General features: G+C 49.6%; 1 long non-coding RNA gene and 1 other non-coding gene across 2 annotated transcripts; both read left to right on the top strand.

The window, feature by feature from the left end:
- The first annotated feature begins 575 nt into the window (after positions 1-575).
- LOC139704546 (uncharacterized) lies at positions 576-1,795 on the top strand. The gene is made up of 2 exons (XR_011706425.1): positions 576-758; positions 1,407-1,795. It is a non-coding gene; the product is annotated as an uncharacterized lncRNA (long non-coding RNA).
- A 21,226-nt stretch (positions 1,796-23,021) lies between these two features.
- Positions 23,022-23,115, top strand: Trnay-gua (transfer RNA tyrosine (anticodon GUA)). The gene is made up of 2 exons: positions 23,022-23,058; positions 23,080-23,115. It is a non-coding gene; the product is annotated as a tRNA-Tyr (tRNA).
- The last annotated feature ends 2,222 nt before the right edge of the window (positions 23,116-25,337 follow it).

The raw sequence follows: 25,337 nt of genomic DNA, 5'->3' as shown, positions 1-25,337 counted from the left end.
TCCCCGCCAGCGAGATTTGAAATTGGCGCTGGCGGGAGAGTTCACACGGGCGGGAACTTTTCGCGCCACTGCAGAAAAGAAGAAGGTAGGAAGAAGAGGTGCTTAGGCACCATGTTGGGTTTTTTTCTCTGGGGTATGGCTGCCGTTTATACTTTTCCCAACAGGCATGATGTATGGGCAAGAAATTCTTAAACTTTTGGATGCACTGTGGGCTCCCAGGAAAGTTGTGATTATGTATTGCCAAGGTCATCAAAAGGGAAACACTGTGGTTTCTCAGGGCAACCAGAGAGCTGACAGACAGGGCAGGTTAGCTGTCTGCAAGAAATGGGAAGAAAATCCAGTCCCAGGTTTAAATGCTGCCCTTCTGTCTGGCCGACTATTTAACAGAATGGGAGCCAACATATTTCCAACATGAAAGTAAGTGATATAAGACTGAACAAGAAAATTTTCTCCCAGGAGGATGGTGGAGATTTTCTGATGGCCAGCATAGTCATCCCGGGAATTCTAGCCCCAGCCTTTATCAGACTGTTTCACAGGAAAACATGTTGGACATACAGCACTTGAGACAGTTCTGAGTTGACATTTCTATGTCCCCCAGCTCACAAGCAACACCTGGATGATCTGCAAACAATGTGAGGTTTGTACTCACAACAATTCTTGTCAGGGGCCAAAGCTTCCACCAGGAATCCAATCTATAGGAGGAGCACCTTTTGAAGACTTGGAAGTAAACTTTACTAAACTACCAGGCTCACAGGACTGTAAGTAACTTTTGGTTTTTGTGTGTTCCCACTCTGACTGGGAGGAAGCCTTTCCTACCTGCACTAAAAAAGGCTAGGGAGATACTAGGATGATTCTCTGGGAAATTATTCCCAGATTTGGTGTCCGAATAACTATTGGCTCAGACAATGGGCCAGCTTTTGGGCAGAAGTGATATGATTACTGACCAAGAGTTTAAATATCAGATGAAAGTTACATACTTCCTATAGGCTGCAGAGTCCTGGTAAAGTTCAAAGGATGAACAGGACTTTAAGGCTCAATTGGGTAAGCTGTGTCAGGAGACTCACTTACATTGTGATGAACTTCTCCCTATTATACTGCTGAGGATTAGATCCACTCCCACTAGGAGGACTGGATTCTTTTCTTTTGAAATAATATATGGGAGGCCCCCCTCTTATTAGGAGACTTAAGAGAGATAGGAAAATTCACCCTGAGACGACAGCTTCAGGTCTTACAGAAAACTTTATAGGTTCTCAACCAATGGGTTAGAGAAAGATTGCCAGTAAGTTTGACCACAGGTGCACATTCCTTCAAGCCAGGAGATTCAGTCTGGGTCAAAGAATGGATATTCAATTCTAAACTTCTTTGGAAGGGCCCTTTCACTGTTATTTTATCCACCCCAACTGCAGTTAAGTTTGCAGGGATAGGTCCCTGGATTCACTTCACCAGACTCAAGCCTGCATCTTCGGACTGAGAGTGCTCTCCAGATGGTGATACACCCTTGAAGCTGACCATCCTGAAGAAAAAGGAGCACCAGAGAAGCTTAAGGATCAGAAGGACAACAGTCCTGCTCCAGTCACTCCGGAACCTGGGTCTATGCAAGCACGGCCGAAGCTTGAGGAGACTATGGCTCTGTTTCAGCCACATGGGAGGGACTGGCTGATCAATGCACAGTGAAAGATAAACTTCCCACCAGGACTAGTGAACTCTTTCAATCTCTAAGATAGTTCTTATACTATAACACATTGCCACCCCTTGCTTCTAGATAAATAAATAGTTCTCTGTTTGGGTTTTGCTACTGGTTTGATAATAGTAACTCCTACTGACTGGACTCTGGGTAACAAAATTTCACTTATACTTTTTTATCTTGCTTATATAAGTTTTCTAGGATTTGTTTGGTGTTATTAGTTTGGCTTTGTTAATTTATGCTGTTTAACTTACGCTAACCAAAATGTTAGTCTATTATTTAGTTTGGTCTCCTTTGATAACCATAAGGGATTCTGCCCTACTCCTATTCCAACCATGGAGATCATGTGAACCATGTGTCAAGACAATCCATTATAACTAAGAGGTGGTAAAAAATTTATTTAGGACCTGTCCTGCCAGAGGAATGCTATAGATGGATGACTGTTTGGAAAGGAAAAAGAGGTCCATTGGAAAGAAACTTGATTTAGAAGGTGACCAATCTTGGGGTGAAGGTAACTGGCCACTCCAGATTATTGCCACTTATGGTCCTGCTACCTGGGCACAAAATGGCAGTTGGAGTTATAGAACTCCTATTTACATGTTAACAGAATTATTCACTTACAAGCTGGACTAAAAATTATTGTTATTCAAACTACACAGCCTTTGACCTTCTGGCCACACAACAGACCAGATGCGAGTGGCTAACTATCAAAACTGCTTGGCATTAGATTACCTACTACTGGCTGAGGAAAAAGAAATATGTGGAGAGTTCAATAGCTCAGATTGTTGCATCCAAATGGATAACAATAGGCAGTTAAGAATATAGCCAAAAACACAAGATAACTAGCACATGTGCTAGTTCATACCTAGAAGGGCATTAAAATTTGGGTCCCAAACATGCTTTTGGGAGATGGTTTTCAACTCTTGGTAGATTTAAAAGCTTAACTGGTATAGTTGATAGTCCCAACCTGATTTTCTCTTAAAATTGAGAGCCATCTCGCAACAAAGCCATGAAAAGATAATTTCGGCTTTACTATAAATTATTGCAAATTCTGAACTAGCTTGGAATGCCTGCTCTTGCCTTGAACTCGCCCATGCCAGGCTCTCTGACCAGACAGCAGCCCTCTCTGAAACTTTAGTGATGTCTCATCAATCTTGGCCTTCCCTGGCCAGACAATGACCCTTTCTGAGGCTCTAATGACCTTCATAAATTCTGATGTTGGGGCCAGAGTTTTGTTATCTGTAACCCCCCTTTGTGTAACTTTCTGGGCTATAAAGCTGGGCTGCAGGAAAGCTGCGGCTGCTGTCTTGTTCCCGTGGTTTGGGGAGGGAGAGGAAGCCTGCCCGGTCGAAATAATAAGCTTGCTTTAATTTGATTTTAATTAGAGTCAGTGGTCTTTTCTTGCATCCTGGTCTAACATAGTGGATATTTTGCTGTTAACCTGTTCATTGCTACCATGTTTGGCTCCACTGTGCATTAAACTATTGGGTCCACTATAGAAGCTGCTGTTGAAAGGATGACAACAATTAAGGTTTTGACATTGTATAAGGCTTTAAGCCAAGATAACGGTAATGATGCTCTTAAATTTAAAGGATTAAATTATGGGGAGCATCATTAAAGGGGGGAATTGAAGTGGCACCCCCTTTCTCCACAGAAAAGCCCTCTTCACCATGAATATTTTACCAAAAGAGTCTCTGAGAAAGAGTCCAATGTAGATAAACTTCCTATGTTCATGTCGTCCTGTTTACTTGGCCAAGAAGATACCAGCACTCCAGGTGCTGGACACCCCCTTACTAGTTTTTCACAAACATATCCAGTATAGTACTTTGTAGATCTGTGCAAACAAAGCCTTTGGCCTTGAGCTGGGCTTCACAGAGATGTCTACATTTTTAAAATAAGTTACAATTGGGTTCCATGTTAACAGCTGGCAGGGGGAGGAAAGAAAGGGAAGAAGCTCTCCCCTTCTCAGGTTTTGTCCTTGAAGAGTTAACTTGCCCAAAACAGTGAAAGAAAAAGCTGCTTTTATGTGAAGTTCTGCAGACTGTGAACTTCTGAGCCCCTCCCCTTACATGCTGGGTATAAAACTCTGAAACTCCCTGAACTTGGGGTTCAGGGAATTAATTGATAACAGCAAAAGCTGTGCCCTCTGAACCTGGCTGTAGCCAAATAAAATTGTTTCCTGCTATCTTTGGTGTCTTGCTTCGTTTGTCCCTACTACATAGTGACGCATAGAGTTGTAATGCCAGATTTGTGGGAACCCCCAATAGACCTTCAGGAGCCAAATCCAATGCAATCACACAAGAGTCTTTATTGCAAGCTCGAGCCTGGACTCAAAATCATTTCCGATACAGGGTCCCGAGGAGTGAGTCCCAGCCCTTAGTTCAGTGAGGATTCATAGGGTTTTGGGGGATATTCTGTGTGTCACAAAATCACACAGCAAATCATTTCACACTGCGGGAAAAATCAAACAACAACTCTTAACATTGATTAGTACATTCACTGGCAGGAACAAGTTGGGTCAGAGTGATTGGTTAGTTCAAGAGGTGGATATATTTGAATTGATTGGTTTAAGCTGAGAGGGGTGTAGGCGCTAAACTACATGGTTTCCTAACAAGTTATCAATCACCTAAACTACTGGGAAGGTCCCTTGGTATTTCAGGCATTTTTCCCTGTTGCTGATTGGTGGTTGCTAGGGGGTTGCTATGGGCCCTTACCTAACTGAATCAGAGACTGATTTATTTACAGACAAACAACTCAGCATGGTGAGTATTTGCCTAGGAGTGCTCTGTGGGTTTTTCTGAGGACAAGTGTCTTGCCCCGTCCCTCTGGACAGGCCTTGAGGTAGAAGCTGGTTTCTCAAAAATGAGTCACATCAGTTTCTCAGAGTATCCCCCAAAACTTATAAATCCTCACTGAACTAAGGGCCAGGACTCACTCCTCAGGACTTCTGCATTGGAAACGTGAGTCCCAGCTCAAGCTTGCAATAAAGACTCTTGTGTGATTGCATCAGATTCAGCTCCTGGAGGTCTATTGGGGTCCCACGAATCTGGCATTACATGGGCACACCTGGGAACCCAATCCCAGATTTCAGCACCAATGAAAGGAAATCGAGAAAAAACGGGGAGAGGGACAAGCTAGAAATGAAAGATGGAGACCAGGCAGAGATACAAGGGGGAGATTATTTGTCAAAGCTGACAAATAAAGGCCATCTCTCCCTAGACAAAGACAGGGTTGGGGTTGGAGACTTTTAAGGGAGCGGCTCAGAAATTAGAGCCAGGTGGGTCCTAATGGGCAATTAAGGGTGTGGTTGATATGCCCTTGGGTGGGATAGAATGCAGGTGCTGAAGGGTTGGTTTGATACGAGGGAGTGGTGAGCCATTCTCAGAAAGGCCCTAGGGAGGGAAAGCAAAACCTTTTCTTAAAATGGCTGCTGTCACTTTACATGGCCACGCAGATGCTAAACAAGGATCTTAAAGCTTCCAAAGCCTCTTTTGCTTTGGGGGATTCCTGCCTTCCTTCCTTGAACTATATGGATTGCTTCATCATCTTGGTCTACTTTGAGAAAAAGGAAACTGAACACAGTAAAATTACAACACCGGTGGCCATTTGGTAAGCTCCCTGGGTGAGCACCTCGAGACCCTTGATTCTACCCTCCTGGTTCCCCTTTGTGGGAACATCTGATTCCCATTTTTGTGGGGACATCTGTGGTGCTGCTGGTGTAGAAGTCGTGGCTAAGCAGGAATTAGGAACTTAAGGAGTTTTTCACCTAACTGGTCTGTTTTAAAAGTTCTGGTCTGTCTTCCATGGTTTAGGGATCCTCTCAGTCTGTCTCTGTTTTTTTGTTTATATCTGTTTCTTGTCCTTTAAGACATGGGCAATACTGTGTTGATCCCATAGAAGGTTTCTTGGGAAAGATCTTGGCTGAATGGGCCACCTATAGGCATAAATCTGTCTAAGAAAAAGATGATGTTTTACTGTAACAATCTGGTCTTTACATGGTTTTCTGAATTATTGTACAATCTTTCAACTGGAAGTTGGTCTGTCAGAGATAAAATAAGTGAAAGATTCTGTATGCACAGGCATGTATACAATAACATAATAAGGAGTCTAAACAGTTAAAAACTAAGTTGGATGCAAAAAGGTGCTGTGCCACTGTCCAGCTGGGCAAATAACCGGGAGGTGACAAGCAACTTGAAGGTTGAAATGGGAACTGCTTTATTACAGAATAACAGTGGTATATATACCTAACTGAATTACACAAAGCTTGACTCAATTAGCATCATCCAGATACAGCAATCAGCCAATAAGGAATCTCCACCATCCTAATGGCTCACTGGCGTTGCCTCACAAACCACTCCTCCTGGCAAACTGCCAGGCACCATCTTGACTTGATTTGCATCCCCAACATCTCCTCCCTTTTGTTTTATTAAACAACAAGTATGTGGCGTAGGGACCATGCCTGTTTTAGGTTGTCCAATACTACATATGGTCCTTATCCGTCATTGGATGGTCTGACCTCAAATCGTCAGCCTCCTGTCTTAGGTTGGTACCATTGTAATTGGATCTTACCCGTCTTTGACTACCGGCCCAACATTATGTAGCCATACTTGTGGATAACGACCATAGTGGTTTTTACACAAACACCATAAACAACCTGCCACAAGCAGAAAGAGGAGGATACAAAATGCCACGATACCAAGCCATTGACTGCTCCAAGTGAGAAACCCCTGGAAAAACTGCACCACAGATGACACCATCAGCAAAGATACCCTGGTACAATTACAATTTGTTGTATCAGTTCATAATGCATATAAGTGATACACAGTCCAGGTAAGTTCCGCAAGCAGCTTAAAGCAAAGGAATCCATTAATATGTCTATTTCTTCTTGAAGTAAATATTGATGCAACAGTTTGTACAGTTTGTGTGATAGCTATCACAGAAGCTTCAGTAGCAGCAGCAGAAACAGCAACAGCTGTGATGATGGTAGCTGTAATTCCTTCTTCCTGTAACTTGCATGGGGGTTTGAAGGTATTCCCACAAGTAAGCCTCAAGGTTTTTTACATTTGAAATAGGCCTTAATGGTGCTCATTATTCATTAGCCTCCAGGTGTGGGAGAACCATTGTCACAGATGTAAGGATAGCTAAAATGGAGTTCTGGATATCAGCTGTTATGGATTTGAGCTAAATCATCTTCTTTTTGGTCTGTAGAAATCGCTTTAGTTAGTCTCTCTGGAATCCAAATTGGCTGATGTTCTCCCTGTTGAAACACACAAACAGACCCTCAACTCCAGACAATCACTGGGTCAGGACCTTTAATGATAATAACTGTAAGCTGGTGCAGCTGTGGTGAAAGCTGTAAAATACCAAAGCATAGCATTCTGAACATTTGTATCCACAGGAATAGTGAGGAGTCCCGTGGCAGCACCTGCAGCAAATAGGGAAAAACTGACAACTCATTAGTTATTGGCATTGGAAATGGCCAAACATCAGGGGCACCGGGCGCATCCTCCGCCACCGGCCACAGTGTCCTGCCCCCCGAGCAGCCCCATGGAGGGGGGCGGGGAAGAGCCTGCAGCCACCACCACTACTGACTGGAAAGTCCCTGCTGCGCAGCAACTGGCTTGTGCATGCGGCAGCCGCCGCACCATGCCGCTTCACGCACCCTCTTGGTAACGAAAAGTGTTTAGTAGCAGCCTTTTGTTGTAACTCCTTCCCTGATAGTCCTTCCTCCTCTGAACTTTCTTCCTCTTTCTGACTAGAGTTCCTGGGCTTTTATCAACGTATGCCCTAACTGTTCTTGGTTTTACTGGGGTGCTACCTTCCTTTAGCAATTTACTTAGCACCCTTTCAGTTTGGTTCCCACCAACTTCTGATCCCATATTTCCATAACAAAGACAATACAACACACCAAGACAAAACAAAACAAAAACACACTGTATCAATCTTCTCCATTTTCTTGAAATGGCCATTCATCCTCTCGCCCTATCTGCTTCCTCAGGGGTGAGCAGGTTTCCTCCTGTCCTATCTATTTCTAGGGACAGGCAACTTTCCTCCCATCCTATCTATTTCTAGGGACGGGCAACTTTCCTCCCATCCTATCTATTTCTAGGGACGGGCAGCTTACCTTGTCACTTATGCCGGAGTGTCCCGGGGTTCCCCTGTACAGGCCACCATTTGCTGCTGTCCGGCTGGGCAAATAACTGGGAGGTGACAAGCAACTTGAAGGTTGAAACGGGAACTGCTTTATTACAGAATAACAGCGGTATATATACCTAACTGATTACACTCAGCTTGACTCAATTAGCATCATCCAGATACAGCAATCAGCCAATAAGGAATCTCCACCATCTTAATGGCTCGGTGGTGTTGCCTCACAAACCACTCCTCCTGGCAAACTGCCAGGGCCATCTTGACTAGATTTGCATCCCCAACAGTGCTGCCTCTAATGTGTAAGAATAGCAGGACACCAAAAGAGGATTTTTAAAAAATGTTTTTTAACCCAGTGCTGACAGTCTGAGTACTGCTTCTCAGCCTGGCCCCTGGAAGCTGCAAATCATTCTGCTGTGGGTGAAGGACATCAGTCTTGGTGATATTGTTATGCCAGATTCATGGGACCCCAATAGACCTCCAGGAGCCAAATCTGATGCAATCACACCAGACTCTTTATTGCAAGCTCAGCCTGGACTCACAACCATTCCTGATGCAGCAGTCCCAGGGAGTGAGTCCCAGTCCTTTGTTCAGTGAGATTTTATAGGTTTGGGGGGTTCTCTATGCATCACAACATCACACAGCAAATCATTCCATACCGCGGGAAAGTCAAACAACAACTCTTAACATTGATTAGCACATTCAATGGCAGGAACAAGTTGGGTAGGGGTGATTGGTTAGTACAAGAGGGGGATTTCTTTGAACTGATTGGTTTAGGTCACAAGGGGTGTACGTGCTAAACTATATGGTTTCCCAACAGGTTATCAACCACAATAAACTACTTGGGGGTCATCTGGCATTCCAGGTATTTTCTCTGTCTCATGCGGATTGGAGGTTGCTAGGGGGGGTTGCTATGAGTCCTCACCTAGCCTAACTGAGTCAGGGACACCTGGCACTGCAGACCTCTCCTGTTATTTACAGACAAACAGCTCAGCAGGGTGGGTAAGTGCTTAGGAGTGCTGTGTGAGTTTTTCCAAGGACAAGGGTCACTCCCCCTTCCTTAGGACAGGCGTTGAGGCAGAAGCTGCTGTTATTTATTTATTTTTTAAAATGGAGTCACATCAGTTTTTCAATATTGCCAGTTATCAGAGATGAGTTCTGCTTCCTCAAATGTTGAAGTTTGAACATTAGAGAAGCACCAAGCATATAAAGCAGGTTTTATTTTAAAAATAGTAACACAGGGGCTGGGGTTGTGGCTCAGTGGTAGATCGCTCACCTCACATGTGCAAGGCCCTGGGTTTGATCCTCAGCACCACATAAAAATAAATAAAGTTATAAAAAAATAGTAACACAGGGCTGGGGTTGTGACTCATTGGTAGAGTGCTTGGCTGGCATGTGTGAGGCACTGGATTCAATTCTCAGCACTATACAGAAATAAATAAATAAATTAAATAAAGGTATTGTGTCATCTACAGCTAATAAATAAATAAAAGATCAGAAAAGATCAGGGAGAAGAAGGCTGGAAAACATGTAAATTTCAAAGCCAAAAGGGATATAGTCAAAGCATCTTCAGCATTACACAGTGAAGGTTATTTTTAGATGAGTTTAATTATTAAATCAATAGATTTTGACTAATGCAGATTACCATCCATGATGGGACTTGAGCCTTGATAATCAATTGATGGTTAAAGAGGAGTGTGGAGGCCAGACACCTTGTCAGGAGGGGGTAAAATTGTGATGTATGCAGTTGAGGGGAGAAATAAGGAATGTCCACGCGCTTCTGCCCCTTTAAATGCTTTATTCACTCAAATTACTCAAAAAAATTTCACTCTATAGGTTCTTTATGAAGAAAACGACAATCCTTAATGCTAGGCACTGCAATAGACATAATCAATTCACAGCAAACAATTCTAGATTAATTCTAAGCACTGCAAAACACACTTAATCGTGACAGTCTAATGACAGACATTTCCTCTGTGTGCTAAGTTTAAAAGTCTTAAGCCTTAGGCTTTATGTCCAGACGATGTACACTCACTTAGACCAAGGTGACCAGGTCTGGAACCAAGGCAGGCTTTTCCTGGTGTGGAGTGGACAACTGGTTGAGGAGAGGGTCATAGGGAGAAGTTGTGACTCTCACCAAGGACCAGCAGGTGGTAGAGTTTGAAAGCAGTGAGGATCACACAGAGTATCAGTAAACGATGACAAGTGATGGGATGTCAGGACCTCATCAGGCTCTCCAGCTCAAGTGCATCTTTGTTTTAGCTGGCTGAATCCCTGTTCATCAACTCTATTATTTATACTAAATTGGGGGCTTTTGACCCCCCCTTTCAATCCTTATGAGCTACCACCGGATTTCTCCATGATATCATTTACCCTGGGGTCAGAAACATCTGGTCTGGTGGTCTCCATCCTGATCCTCTCGCCTTTCCCTCTTACCAGGCTAGGACAGCCTGCCAGGGGCTTCACACTGTTTATCAGGTGCCGCAGTCCGGCTGCAGCAAAATAACCGGAGGCTGACGAACAACTTGTGTACATTGATACAGCAGGAGTGGGAGCCGTTTATTGTAGGACAGGAGGGGTATATATATATACATTCCACACAGCTTATCTAATTAACATAAACGCGATACAGCAGTCAACCAATAAGGAATCTCCACACTTAATGGCTTGCTGACGTTACTTCACAAACCACTCCCTCTGGCAAAATGCCAGGCGCCATCCAGACTTGTTTACAGACTCTAACATTTGCCAGGCACCATCCTGACTTGTTTACAGACTCTAACATTGGGTGAGGGGAAATAACTTGTTTGAGGTCATACTGGAGGTCTCTGTGATTGTGCCTGGTGAGACTGCAGGTTTCAAACTGGAGTTTTTAAAATGGAGTTGCTTGGGCTCAGGCCTAAGGCCATCCTCACACACCTCCTGAGAAAAAGGCTCTCTATTGGTTACGTTACTCTGGAGAGCCATGACTAATACCAAATACTATTTTTTTCTTTCATTTTGGTCTAAAAACTCTTTCCTTGTACTCAGTCATAATGTGCATGGTACAGCTGTTGCTAACAATTCAACTAACTCACAGGAGAACAGAGGGGCAAATTACTGATGCCATTAGATTCTCCAGCCCTTCCCCACAGCCCCTCAGTCCCTATGCCTGAGAACCAATTCTTGAGGATGGCAAGAGCCAAAATATCTCTGAAGAGAGAGACCAGTACAAAAATGGTTAAGATATTGTTGTGCCATTTTTAGGAAGAACCATAGAAGGAACAGCCACCAATTACCCAGAAACTTTAGACTGTGCCTATGTAAATTCCCAGCAAAATGATTTATAGCCTATGCTAATTAAATGTTATCAGGTAAGGTTTCTTGTTAACAAAGGTTTTCTGGATCTTGTCAAAGCTCAGGTGAAAGGTTTTTAATTTGTTCATTATTATTTCCTCCTCCTCCTCCTCCTCCTCCTCCTCCTCCTCCTCCTCCTCCTCCTCCTCCTCCTCTTCTTCTTCTTCTTCTTCTTCTTCTTCTTCTTCTTGAAAATTGTTTTTGTTTTGTTGTTGTTTATTACTTATGTGGTGATGGGGATTGAACCCAGAGTCTCATGCATGCTAGACAAGTGCTTTACCACTAAACAGACACCCAACCTCTGCTCATTTGTTTTCAATGAAGTCAATATGGAAGTCTCCTCTAGAGCAATGTCTTTAATTGGAGAGTGCTTCCTTATTCATGAATGAACAATGTGTCTACCCAGGTCATTGATAAGATTCCCTCAAATGAGCAGGAAACTATGGTGGTGCTCTATTCAGGATTGCAGAAACATCTGGAATATTGCTCTGTAACAAGAGCAGAACATTATGGGAGGAGAAAAGTCAGAAGACAAATTATTTTTAAAAGGTAAGAAATGAAGAAAAGAATCATTAAAATACAAAGCACCATGATCAGGTTCAAAGATAGGTCCATGACAAAGTCAGTTGTGAAAGAAAAGTGAGGAGAGATGGAGGAGAGAATGAGAGGCACTGACATTCATCTGAGTGGCCAGTGGTTTAAGATATTAGATCTTTTGTTTCTCCTCATTACAGGAGATGAATCTTCTAGATGAAGATTCTCAGATACTTTGCTGTCCTTTAAAATGTTTCTCTTGAAAAAGACCATGTAAAAAAGTGATAACCATGATTGTGAAAAAAATGATCACTTTTATTAATTAAATAAATATAGGCAATCAAATTTAGTAATTCAAGTAACCCCTTCCTGGTCTTATCCATCTTACATCTTATTTTTAATTTCATTTCATTTATTTACATTTGAGTCATACTAGGGATTGAAATTCACCAATGAGCTACATTCCAACCCTTTTTATTTGTTGAAACAGGGTCTCACTGACCTTGAACCAGGTTGTCCTGCCTTCCTTGTTTTTATTCTTTTTTTTGTTTTTTTTCTCCAGGATTGAGGATTAGACCCAGGGGTGCTCTACCACTGAGCCACAACCCCAAACCTCTTTATTTTTATTTTGATACAGGGTCTGGCTAAGTTACTTAGAGCCTTTCTAAATTGGTGAGGCAGCTTTGAACTTGGGATCTTCCTGTCTCACCTCTGAGTCACTGGGATTACAGGTGTGCTCTCTTCCACACCTGCCTCTTCTTTTTGTTCTTAAATAATCTCACAGAGAAAATCAGTTTCCCTTTCTCTCCCCACCCCCTCTTTCTCTGTCCCTCTCTCTCTCCCTCTCTCGCTAGCTCTCTTTTTTCCCTCTGGTAATAGAAGTGAACCCAGGGCCTCAGGTATGTTTATTTTACTTTTATAAGCACATAGACTTTAAATTTATTAATATTCATATTTTAAAAAATAATTTTAGTTGTAGTGGACACAATACCTTTATTTTATTTATTTATTTTTATGTGGTGCTGAGGATCAAACCCAGTGTCTCACACATGCTAGGCAAGCACTGTACCCCAGCCCCTGATACTCATATATTGACACTTATACTCTTTTAGTTCCAGAATTGACTACATCTCTATAGAGAAATATCTAAAATTTATTCAGTGTTCATTATATACTGAGCATTGATGGATGGTTTGCTTATGCTATCTCATTTGATTTCACAATAATCTAACATGGTAGAGATCATTGACAGATGAAAGAGAGGAGAAGAAAGAGTTTAAGAAACTTGTCCAAGGTGATACAGGTGTTTGACCATAAAAGAAAAGAATTAACATTTTAGGCCAAGGTTGATTGATTTAAAAAATGATCCCACCCTCCACCCTGGGTATCAGGGGGAGCACCCACTGCACCCAGAGTAGAGGGGACTGCCCCCTCCAGGGAGGAAACCCTTCTAAACTGGGTGTCGAGAGAGCTCCCAACACACCCATGGAAGAGAGGATTCCCCGCTCCAGGGGGGAGACCCCTCCAATATGGGAGTCGGGGGAAGCTCCCACTGCACCCAGGATAGAGGGGATTACCCCCGCCAGGGAAAAGACCCCTGCAAACTGAATGTAGGGGGGAGCTCCCACCCCAACAGGGTAGAGGGGACTCCACCATCCAGGGGGGAGACCACTACAACCTGGGTATTGGGGGAGCTCCCATAGCACCCAGAGTAGAGGGGACTCCTCCCTCCAGAGGGGAGCTCCCACCACACCAAGGATAGAGGGGAATCTTCCCCTGTAGGGGGGAGACCCCTCCAACCTGGGTGTTGGGGGGAGCTCTCATCACACCCAGGGAAGAGGGGATACCCCCTCCAGGAGGGAGACCCCTATAACCTGGGTGTCCACAGGAGCTCCTAAACCATTGCACCCAGTGTATAGGGGACTCCCCCCTCAAAGGGGGAGACACCTCTAACCTGGATATTGGGGGAAGCTCATATACCATCACACTCAAGGTAAAGGGGACTCCCCCTTCACAGGGGAGACCACTCTAACCTGGTTGTAGGGGGGAGCTCGTATACCATGGCACCCAGGGTAGAGTGTACTCCCAGCTCCAGGCGGGAGTTCCCTCTAACCTGGGTGTCGGGAGGAGCTCATATGCCATCACACTTAGGATAGAGTGGACTCCCTCTCTAAGGGGGAGACCCCTCTAACTGGGTATTAGGGGGAGCTTATATACCATTGCACCCAGAGTAGAGGGGACACCCTTCTCCATGGAGATGACCCCTCTATCCTCAGTGTCCAGGGAAGCTCATATACCATGGCACCCAGGGTACAGGGGACTCCCCCCCTCCAGGGGGAAGACACCTCTAACCTGGGTGTTGGGGGGAGCTCGTATACCATCGAACCAGGGTAGAAGGGACTTCACCCTCCTGAAGGGAGACCCCTCTAACCTGGGTGTCAGGGGGAGCTATTATACCATTGCACCCAAGGTAGAGTGGACTCCCTCCTCGAAGGGGGAGACACCTCTAACCTGCGAGTCTGAAGGAGTTCATATAACATCGCACCCAGGTAGAGGGTACTCCCCCCTTCAGCAGGGAGACCCCTCTAACCTGGGTGTCGAGGGGAGCTCATATACCATCACACTCTGAGTAGAGGGGACTCCCCCCTCCAGGGGGGAAAGACCTGTAACTTGAGTGTTCAGTGAGAGATCCTATACAATGGCACTCAGGGTATAGGGGACTCCCCCTCCCGGGGAGAGACACCATGAACCGGGTTGTGGGGGAAGCTCCTATACCGTCGCACCCAGGGTAGAGGGGACTCCCCCCTGCAGGAGGGAGACCCTTCTAAACTGGCTGTTGGGTGAAGCTGGTATATCATAGTACCCAGGGTTGAAGGGAATTCCCCCTCCAAGAGAAAGACCTGTCTAACCTAGATGTTGGGAGTAGCTCATATACCATTGTACACAGGGAATAGGGGGCTCCCACCTCCAGGGGGGAGACACCTCTAACCTGGGTGCCAGGTGGAACTCCTATACCATTGCACCCAGGGTAGAGGGGACTCCCCCCTCCAGGGGGAAGACACCTCTAACCTGGGTGTCGTTGGGAGCTCGTTTACCATCACTCCATTAATAGAGGGGAATCCCCCCTCCAGGGAAGAGACACCTCTAACCTGGGTGTTGGGGGGAGTTCAAATACCATCGCCCACGGTAGACTGGACTTCCTCCTCCATGGAGGAGACGCCTCTAACCTGGATGTCAAGGGAGTTCGTATACCATCGCCTGTAGGGTAGAGTAGACTCCACACTCCAGGGAGGAGACACTTCTAACTTGGGTGTTCGGGGGGAGCTTGCATACCATTGCACCCAGGTAGAGGGGACTCCATTCTCCAGGGGAGAGACCCCTATATCCTGAGTGTCATTGGGAGCTCGTATACCATCGCATGAGGGTAGAGAGGACTCCCTTCTCCTGGGGGGAGACACCACTAACATGCGTGTCATGGGGAGCTCCTATACCATTGCACCCAGGGTGGAGGGGACTCCCCTTGCAGGGGATAGACCCTTCTAACCTGGGTGTCAGGTGGAGTTGGTGTATCTTGGCAACCAGGGTTGAGGGGACTCCCCAATCCAGGAGAGAGACCCCTCTAACCTGGATGTTGGGAGGAGCTCCTATACCATCCACCCAGGATAGAGGGGACTCCACCCTCTTGGAGGAAAACTGCTCTAACCTGGGTGTATGGGGGAGCTCCTCTACTATCACACCAAGGATAGAGGAGACTCTCCTCCAAGCGGGGAGACCCCTCTTCCTCCAAGGGTGTCAGGGGGAGCTCCTATACCATCGCACCCAGGTTAGAGGGAGCTCCCCCTTAAGGGGAGAGTCCCCTCTAACCTGAGTGTCTCTGGGAGTTCATATACCATCGCTCCCAGGGAAGAGGGGACTCCCTACTCCAAGGGGGGAGACCCCTCTAACCTGGGTATGGGGGGAGCTCATATACCATTGCACCAAAGGAACTCCCCTCTCCAGGGGAAAGACTTTTCTAACTTGGGTGTTGGTGGGAGCTCCTATACCATCCATCCAGGATAGAGTCGACTCCATTCTTCAGGGGAGAGACCCCTCTAGCCTAGGTGTCGGGGTGAGCTTGTAACCATCGCACCCAGGGTAGTGAAGAAGCACCAGGGGAAAGACACTTCTAACCTGGGTGTTGGGGGAAGCTCCCCAAAGCACCCAGTGTATAGGGGGCTCCCCACTCTAGGGGGGAGAAACCTTCAACCTGGGTGTCGATTGGAGCACCCCATTGCACCCAGGGTGGAGGAGACTCCCCCCTCCAGGGGGAAGATACCTCTAGCCTGGGGATCAGGAAAAGCTTTCCATCGCACTCAGGGTTGAAGGGACTCCCCCCTTCAGAGGTGAGAGCCCTCTCACCTGGATGTCAGGGGAAGCTCCTATAACATTGCACCCAGGATGGAGGGGACTCCCCTCTTCAGGGTGAGACCCCTCTAACCTGGGTGTCAGGGGGATCTCCTATACCATCAATCCCAGGGTAGAGGGGACTCCCCCCTCCAGGGGGGAGACACCCCTAAACTTGGTGTTGGAGGGATCTACTATACCATGGCATCCAGGGTATAAGGTACTCCCCTCCCCAGGGGAAAGACACCTCTAACCTGGGTTTCCGGGGATCTGTATACCATTGCCCACAGAATAGAGGGAACTCCTCACTCCAGGGGGTAGACACCTCTAACCAGTGTGACTGGGAAACCTCCTATACCATCCCACGCAGGGTAGAGGGGACTCCCTTCTTTAGGGGGAAGACACCTCTAACCTGGGTGTTGGGGGGATAATTCACATACCATCACATTCATGGTAGATGAGACTCCCCTCTCCAGAGGTGCAACCCCTCTAACCTGGGTGTCAGGGAGATCTTTCCATCACATACAGAGTAGAGGGGACTCCCCCGGCCAGGGGTAGACACCTCTAACCTGGTTGTGGTGGGGAGCTCCTGACTGCAACCAGGATAGAGGTGACTCCCCTCTCCAGGGGAGAAACCCCTATAACCTGGGTGGCTGGGGAAGCTCCCCACCAAACCCTGGGTGGACAGAACACACCCCTTCAGGAGGGAGACAACTCTAAACTGGATGTCAGGGGGAGCTCCCCACCACACCCAGGGTGTAGGGGAATCCCCACTCCAGGACACCCCTCTCCAGACATCTCTAACCTGGGTGCTGGGGTGAGATCCAAATTGCACCCAGGGTGGAGGAGACTCCCCCCTCAAGAAAGGCACACCTCTAATTTGTATGTTCAAAGGGCTCTTTACCACAGTTAGGGTAAAGGGGACTCCCCGCTCCAGGGGGGAGAAACCTCTAACCTGCGTGTCATGGGGAGCTCCCCAGAGGCACCCAGGGTGAAGGGGACTCCCTTCCTCATGGGGGAGAAACTTCTAACCTGGGGGTTGGGGGGAGCTCTGCACTGCACCCAGGGTGAATGGGACTCCCTTTCCATGGGTGAGACACTGTTGTAGGGACAGACAGGCAAGGCACCAAAGATAGCAGGAAACAGTTTTATTTGGCTACAGCCAGGTTCAGAGGGCACAGCTTTTGCTGTAATCAATTAATTCCCTGAACCCCAAGTTCAGGGGGTTTCAGAATTTTATACCCAGCATGTAAGGGAAGAGGCTCAGAAGTTCACAGTCTGCAGAAATTCACATAAAAGCAGCTTTTTCTTTCACTGTCCTGGGCAAGTTAACTCTTCAAGGACAACACCTGAGAAGGGGAGAGCTTCTTCTCCCCTTTCTTTCCTTCCCCTGCCATCTGTTACCATGGAGCCCATTTGTAACTTATCTTAAAAATGTAGACATCTCTATGAAGCCCCAGCTCAAGGCCAGAGGCCTTGTTTGTACATTTCTTCAAAGTACTATACTGGATACGTTTGTGAAAAACTTGTAAGGAGGTGTCCAGCAACTGGAGTGCTGGTATCTTGTCCGCCAGTGGCCAAGTAAACAGGGCGACATGAAAATAGGAAGTTTATCTACATTGGACTCTTTTGCAGAGACTCTTTTGCTGACAGTCCTAAAATCAACCATGGTGAAGAGGGCTTTTCTGTGGAGAGAGGGGGTGCCACTTCAACACCTCTTACCTGGGTATCCAAGGGAGCTCCCCACCACAAACAGGGTGGAGGGAACTCCCCTCACCAGGGGGTAGACACCTCTAACCTGAGTGTCAGGGCCTGGGTGTTTGTGGGAGTTTTTATACCATCGCTACCAGGGTAGAGTGGACTCCAAGTGGGAGACCCCTCTACCCTGTGTGTCAGAGGAGCTCGTATACCATGACACCAAGGGTAGAGGAGACTCCCCTCTCCATGGGAAAGACACCTCTAACCTGAGTGTCTGGGGAAATTTATATTCCATCGCACCCATGGTAGATGGGACTCCCTTCTCCAGGGGAGTGACAACTCTAACCTGGATGTTGGGGAGAGCTTGTATACCATCACACCCAGGGTAGAAGGGTAGAAGGGACTCCCTCTCCAGTGGGGAGACACCTCTAACCTGAATATTGGGGAGGAGTTTATATACCATCACATCCATGGTATATCTACAAGGGGGCAACCCCTCTAACCTGGGTGTTGGGGAGAGCTTTCCATTGCACCCAGGGTAGAGGGGACTCCCAGCTCCAGGAAAAAGACACCTCTAACCTGGGTGTTGGGGGGAGCGCCCTACTGCACCCAGGGTAGAGGGGACTCCCCCCCTCCAGGGGGGAGATACCTCTAACGTGGGTGTCAGTGTGAGCTCCCCACCGCAACTAGGGTGGAGTTGTCTCCAACCTCCAGGGGGCAGACTCCTCTAACCTGGGTGTCATGGGGATCTTCCCACCACACCCAGGGTACAGGGAACTCCCCCTTCCATAAGAAAGTATCCTCTAACCAGAGTTTTCGGGGGAGCCCCCAATGCACCCAAGGTAGTGGGGTCTTACCCCTCTAGAGGGGAGACACCTCTAAACTGGGTGTTCGGGAAAGCTCCGAACCGCACCCAGGGTGGAGGGGACTCCTAGCTCCAGGAGGGAGATAACCTAATTTGGGTATTGTGGGGATCTCGCCACCTCACCCAGAGTGGAGCAGACTTCCCCCTCCAGGGGTGAGACCCCTTTAACCATGGAGTCAGGGGGAGCTCCTTACCGCACCCAGGGTGGAGCAGACTCCTTTTTCCAGAGGAGAGACCCCTCTAGCCTGGGTGTCGGGGAAGCTGGTATACCATCACACCAAGGATAGAGGAGACTCCCCACTCAAGGGGGGGAGACCCCTCTAAGTGGATGTTGGGGGAGCTCTATACCATCGCACCAGGGTAGAGGGTTCTCCCTTCTCCAGCGGGGAGACCCGTCTAACCTTGGTGTGGGGGGGGGGAGCTCGTATACCATCTCTTGCAGGGTACAGGGGACTCCCTTCTCCAGGGGAAAGACACATCTAACCTCGGTGTCAGGAGGAGCTCCCATCGCAACCAGGGAGGAGTAACTCCCCGCTCCAGGAGGGAGACACCTCTAACCTGGGTGTTGGGTGGAGCTCCCCACCGCACCCTGGATAGAAGGGACTCCCCTCTCCAGGGAAGAGACACCTCTGACCTGGGTGTTGCACCTAGGGTATAGTGGAAAGCCCCCTCCAGGGGAAAGACCCCTGTAATGTGGGTATCGGGGGAGCTCCTATATCATCGCACCCTGGGTAGAGGGAACTCCCGGCCCCAGGGGGGAGACCCCTCTAACCTGGGTATCAGAGGAGCTCCTATACCATTGCACCAAGGGTACAGTGGACTCCCATTTTTAGGGGGGAGACCCCTCTAACCTGGGTGTCCATGAAAACTCATATATCATTGCACCCAGGGTAGGGGGCTCCACCTCCATGAGGGAGACCCATCTAACCTGGGTGTCAGGGGGAGCTCATATACCATTGGTCCAGGGAAGAGGGGACTTCCTCCTCCAGGGGGTAGACACCTCTAACCTGGGTGACAGGGGGAGATTGTATACCATCGGACCCAGAGTAGAGGGGACTCCCCCCTCTAGAAGGGAGACCACTCTAACCAAGTATGGAGAGGAGCTTCTATACCATCGCACCCATGGTAGAGGGGACTCTCCTCTCCAAGGGGGAAACCCCACTAACTTGGGTGTCAGGGGCAGCTCATATATCATCACACCCAGGGTAGAGGGGTCTCCCCTTGTGTCAGGGGGAGCTTGTATACCATTGCACCCAGGGTAGAGGGGACTCCCCTCTCCAGTGGAGAGACATCTCTTACCTGGGTTTCGGGGAGAGATCCCCACTGCACCCAGGGCAGAGGGGACTCCTTCCTCCAGGAGGAGACACCTCTAACCTGGGTGTCCGGAGAAGCTCCTATACCATCTCACCCAGGGTACAGTTGAAGTGGCACCCCTTTCTCCACTGAAAAGTCTTAACTGGGCCTCTCTAGAAATCTTCACCTAGACTGACTGTAGGACTGTCAGCAAAAGAGTCTCTGCAAAAGAGTTCAATGTAGATAAACTTTCTATTTTCGTGTCATGTGGTAAGCCATTGTTATAGATCGTGGCCGCCATTAGAAGATGGCGCCGGCTCCCACTGTGGCCTGTGGTAAACAACTCCTTTTATGGAGAGTTGGCGCGCAATCCCTGACCGCCCTATGAGAAAGATCCACGTGGCGGCTTAAGATTGGTATGCGGGAGGCTTTATTAGGCTATGCTTGGGCGCTCGGCGGGGGATCGCTAGAAGATGATACTTGAATCAAGGCCTGAATAAACTGCTGAAAGAAGAATCTTGTGTCGTGTTTTCCCTTGCCGGCGAGGGGTCGCAACAGTGTCACCCTGTTTTACTTGGCCACTGGCTGAGAAAATACCAGCACTCCAGGTGCAGGACACCCCTTACTAGTTTTTCACAAACATATCCAGTATAGTACTTTAAAGAAATGTGCAAACAAGGCCTCTGGCCTTGAGCAGGGCTTCACAGAGATGTCTATATTTTTAAGATAAGTTACAATTAGGCTCCATGGTAACAGCTGGCAGGGGAAGGAAAGAGAGGGGAGAAGCAGCTCTCCCTTTCTTAGGAGTTGTCCTTGAAGGGTTAACTTACTCAAAACAGTGAAAGAAAAAGCTGCTGTTATGTGAACTTTTGCAGACTGTGAACTTCTGAGCCCCTCCCCTTATATGCTGGGTATAAAACTCTGAAACTCCCTTAACTCGGGGTTTCAGGGAGTTGATTTGATTACAAATTATTTCAGGTAGTTTAATTGATTACAGCAAAAGTTGTGCCCTCTGAGCCTGGCTGCAGCCAAATAAAAATTTCCTGCTATCTTTATTGCCTTGCCTCGTTTGTCCCTACAACAGTGGACTCCCATTTTTAGAGGGGAGACCCCTCTAACCTGGGTGTCGAGAAAATTCGTATATCATCCCACCCAGTGAAGAGGGGAATCCCTCCTCCAGGGAGTTGACCCCTCTAACCTGGATGTCAGGGAGATCTCCCCACCATACCCAGTGTAGCAGGGACGCCAATCTCAAGGGGGGAGGCACCTCTAACCTGGATGTTGGGGGAAGCTCCTATACCATCGCACTCAGGGTAAAGTGGACACCCCCATTAGAGGGGAGATCCCTCTAACCTGGGTGTGTGGGGGGGAATTGTATTTCATTGCACCCAGGGTATTGAAGACTGCCTGGACCAGGAGGGAGACCCCTCTAACCTGGGTGTGTGTGGGGGGGGGGGGGGGGGGGAGCTCGTATACCATCTCACCCAGGGTAGAGAAGACTCCCCTCACTTGGGGGGAGGCTCCTCTCACCTAGGAGTAGGGGGGAGCTCCTCATTGCACCCAGCGTAGGGGGAGTCCTCCCTCTAAGGGAGAGACCCCTCTAATCTGGGTGTTGGGGGGGGGGGGGGGGGTAGCTTGTATACAGCGCTCTGCTATGGGGATCTTGCGGGTCACGCCGCGGCCAGGCTTCCCGCAAGGTCCCAGGGCATGCCAGGCTTTTGCTGAATACCAGGGGCTCCAAAGCCGAGAAGGTATGTGCCTATGTAAGTGCGTGTGTGTGTATGTGTGTGTGTGTGTGTGTGTGCGCGCGCGCGCGCGCTCGTTACTATTGGGCCCTGAAGGCGTGGACTGAACCTTTATGGGCCGGGTAGGGCGGGGCATGGCTGCCTTGGATGGAAGGCAGATAGATGTGAAGGGTCCCCATCCTCGGACCTGGGAGCTCTCCTCTGCACAAAGCCAGAGGACCCAGCCCCGCTGGTGTGCACCCTTCAATAGCTCAGCTGGAGCGGAAGATTGTAGACTGGACAGACATCTGGGGACATCCTTAAGTCGCTGGTTCAAAGGAAGTGCATGGGGGAGGTTTTACCCCCATGCGCGCGGACACGCCCGCCTGATGAAGCCCCTGCCACTGCAAGTTGCACCCTGCCTTCTTAGCCCAGAGCAGGCAGACTCTCTCTCCAGACCGCCCACCTCTTCCATCGCTGACCCCCGCACTTCCCCCCTATCTCTCCCGTGCTCTCAAGGAGCTGTCCTGCCTTCTGCTGCCTGCCAACGCCAGGCCCCAGTTCTTGGACTGCCCATTCTTCACTGGACGCCCAGAGACACTCCTGTTCTCCCGCGATCCCCACCCAACCGTGTTGCAGCAAGCAACCCATCACTCCTGCCCCCACATATCACACCCCTACCCTTGGCTCCCAATGCTGCCACAGCCAAGGATGCCGTCACAGGCCCCGCCACCTGGGACCCTGAACGGGGCTTCAGGGGCCAGGCTGGTAGGCACCGGCGGATCGCGGTGTCCAACAGACCCTGCAGCGGGGGTGGAGCTGTGGCTGTGCTAGGTGCGCAGCCGCCTCCTCTTGTCCCATCTGGTTCTCCTCCATCCCCAACCCACACCCGCGCGGTCTCCACATCCCCGCCTTCCCCGCGGGGACGCAACCTTCCCCTGGGTCAGTCTCAACCGGGTGCCCGGCCCCTGGCCCTCTCAGGCCGCCTCAGTGCCATCCTCTTAGACACCAGTACAAGGCGGGACGCAGAGGGTTGGCAGAGGGGCAAGAGGGCAAGAGCGCAACAGGCAGGAGCCCTGCGGCGGGGATCTTGGCGGTAGCCGCCAGGCCAAGCCCCCCGCCACCACCCAAATCATGCCAGGCTTCCGCTGGATACCAGAGGCTCCCATGCCGAGTGGATGTGAGCGTGTGTGTGTGTGTGTGTGTATGTGTTTGTGTTGGTACTGGGCAGGGTAGGGCGAGGCAGGGCTGCCTGGGATGGAAGGCAGACAGATGCGATGGGTCCCCACCCCTGGACCTGAGAGCTCTCCTCTCCCATCTGCACAAAGCCAGAGGAAACCGCCCGGCTGGTGTGCACCCTTCGATAGCTCAGCTGGTAGAGCGGAGGACTGTAGACTGGATAGAGAGAAGTGGACATCCTTAGGTCGCTGGTTCGACTCCGGCTCGAAGGAGGTGCCCCAGGCTTTTGCCCGCACGCACGGGGACACGCCCGCCCGAGGGCGGGGGGGCTGCCAGCCCGAGAGGGGGGACTGCCACTGCCAGCCCAGAGCACGCAGAGCCTCTCCAGATTGTCCACCGCCGACCCCCGAACCCCGCCTCCTCCTAATCCCCCCTCACTCCCGAGGAGCTGTCCTGCCTGCTGCTGCCCGCCAACCCCAGGCCACATTTCTGGGACTGCCCATTCATTCTTCGCTGGCTGCCGGCAGGGGCTCCTGCTCTCCCCTCCAAACACGCGATCCCCACCCAACCGCCGCGCTGTGACAAGCAAGGCAAGCAACCCACCACCCCTATCCCCGGCCGCTGACGCACCTCCCCCGCTCCTGCACTTTTAACCACACGGCATTCCTCCAGCGCCTCAGCGCCTGAGGCTCTTGACAACACAGAGGCAGGCTTCCATGTCAGTCAGCCCTTCCCACCTGGATCATCATGGACTTGGCTCTTGGGAGTAGCGAAATGTCCAGAGCCATGGATGTGTTGCTCAGCGATCACCCTGGCATCCTCCCTGAGATCGCCACATTCCATTCTTCTCCACAACTCGCCCCGCACGGGAGCCACTAGCCATGTGCCACCACCTCACGTCTGCCCTCTCCATCTTTCTCACTTTCTGACTCTCTCTTTCATCTTCTTTCATTTCCATGATGCCCTGCCAGCTCTCTCCTTTCCTCCCTCAGTCGCCTCCATCTCTCCACCCACAGGAAATCAATCTCTGTCTCTGTCTCTTGCGCCATTCCCCGCCTTCATTTCTGTCCCCCACGCTAACCCCTGTCTCTGTTCCCCTCTTTCTCTGTTTATTGGTGAGAAATGTGTGGATGGATAAGGTAGGAAAATGTTCATCCCAGCTTGGTTAGGTGACCTGGTGGCCTCCGTGGCGGTGGCGGTGGCATGCGTTCAGTTTTCCCTTCCTGTGAGTGTGCCCCTCCCACCCACAGGCCACCAGCCTCACCTTTCCTGACCCTTGAGGAATAGGGTTGGAGCCACAGCAGGACTCAGTTGTCCTCCTGGAAGAGCCAGCACAAGCCAGGTTCTGCTCTTCACCTCGGGAAGGTGGCAAAAGCACCTACCTGTTGCCGTCGTCCTGGTAGGGGTGAGCTGAGTGGGGAGTGAGAGGGAGTGAGAGTAAAAGCCGAGTCAGGCAAGAACTCAGGGTCCCCTCCTCCACAGGGAGTGGAAGCTGGTGGTTCCAAGGCAGGCAGCCAAATGACCACGGGGGGGGGGGCGCTATTGTCTGGCAAAGGGCACTGAATCGCACCCCCTTACACAGACCACTGGGGTGTGAGCAGCTTGGGAGCTTGAGCGCCCAGTTGGAAGTGGAGCTTAGCAAGAAGATGCTGAGGACCAGCCAGAGAGTGTGCAAGAGGCAATGGGCTGGGCTTTGGACAATCAGGAGGGGATGGGGTGGGGGCGGCCAGAGCAACACCCCGGAGTGTCCCTTGATCTCAGCCTTTCCCGGAGAAGAGATCTCCAGAGCCTGATGTGCACAGAAATCCAGTCACAGACAGGACAGTCAGTGGAACCTGCATGGGAGGCAGCTCAATGCAGCCTGGGGACAGGAGGGGAAGGGGACAGCCTTGAACTTCCATGTCCCCTGGTCGCTTGAAGGCTCTCATGGAGGGCAGGTGTGGTGTGTGTGTGTGTGTGTGTGTGTGTGTGTGTGTGTTGTGTGTGGTGTGTATGTGTGAGAGAGAGACAGAGACTGGGAGGGAGGGGGCAGGTATGTGAAACTGAAGGACTCAAGGGGTTGTTCCTGTCTACCCGTGGAGGCCTCCTAGCGGCCTGGCTCCCTTTGCAGCACCCCTCCCTGCAACACTGTGTCAGTACCTCTAAGCAAAAGAGATCAAGCATCAGTGGCAGCGGCACTGCCTGGCACCCAGTGCCAGGGTGAGACTGTGACGCCCGCACGGCTTCAGAAGGATAGAAGAGTTGTGCAGCCAGAGAGAGTCCCCTACCTTGAGTGACCCCATCTACAAAGACCAGCCAGCAGGGTCCAAAGGTAGAAGGAATGGCCTTTTGGGAATCACCCCTGGGCCTTGGCCACTGGTTCCTGGCACCTGGTTTTGTTGCTTTGGCTTAGAGCAAGGGGGTCCTGGAGGCTGCTCTTGCTGCCCCACAAACTGACCAGCTGAGCAGTGCTAGGTTTGGGGAAGCCCCTGGAGCTGGGCCCCTCCCCTCTCCC

The sequence above is a fragment of the Marmota flaviventris genome, chromosome 2 (assembly GCF_047511675.1).
Source record: "Marmota flaviventris isolate mMarFla1 chromosome 2, mMarFla1.hap1, whole genome shotgun sequence".
In the NCBI taxonomy this organism is placed as follows: Eukaryota; Metazoa; Chordata; class Mammalia; order Rodentia; family Sciuridae; genus Marmota; species Marmota flaviventris.
The sequence above is the reverse complement of the archived record's forward strand: the minus strand, read 5'-3'. Positions and strand labels throughout refer to the sequence as shown.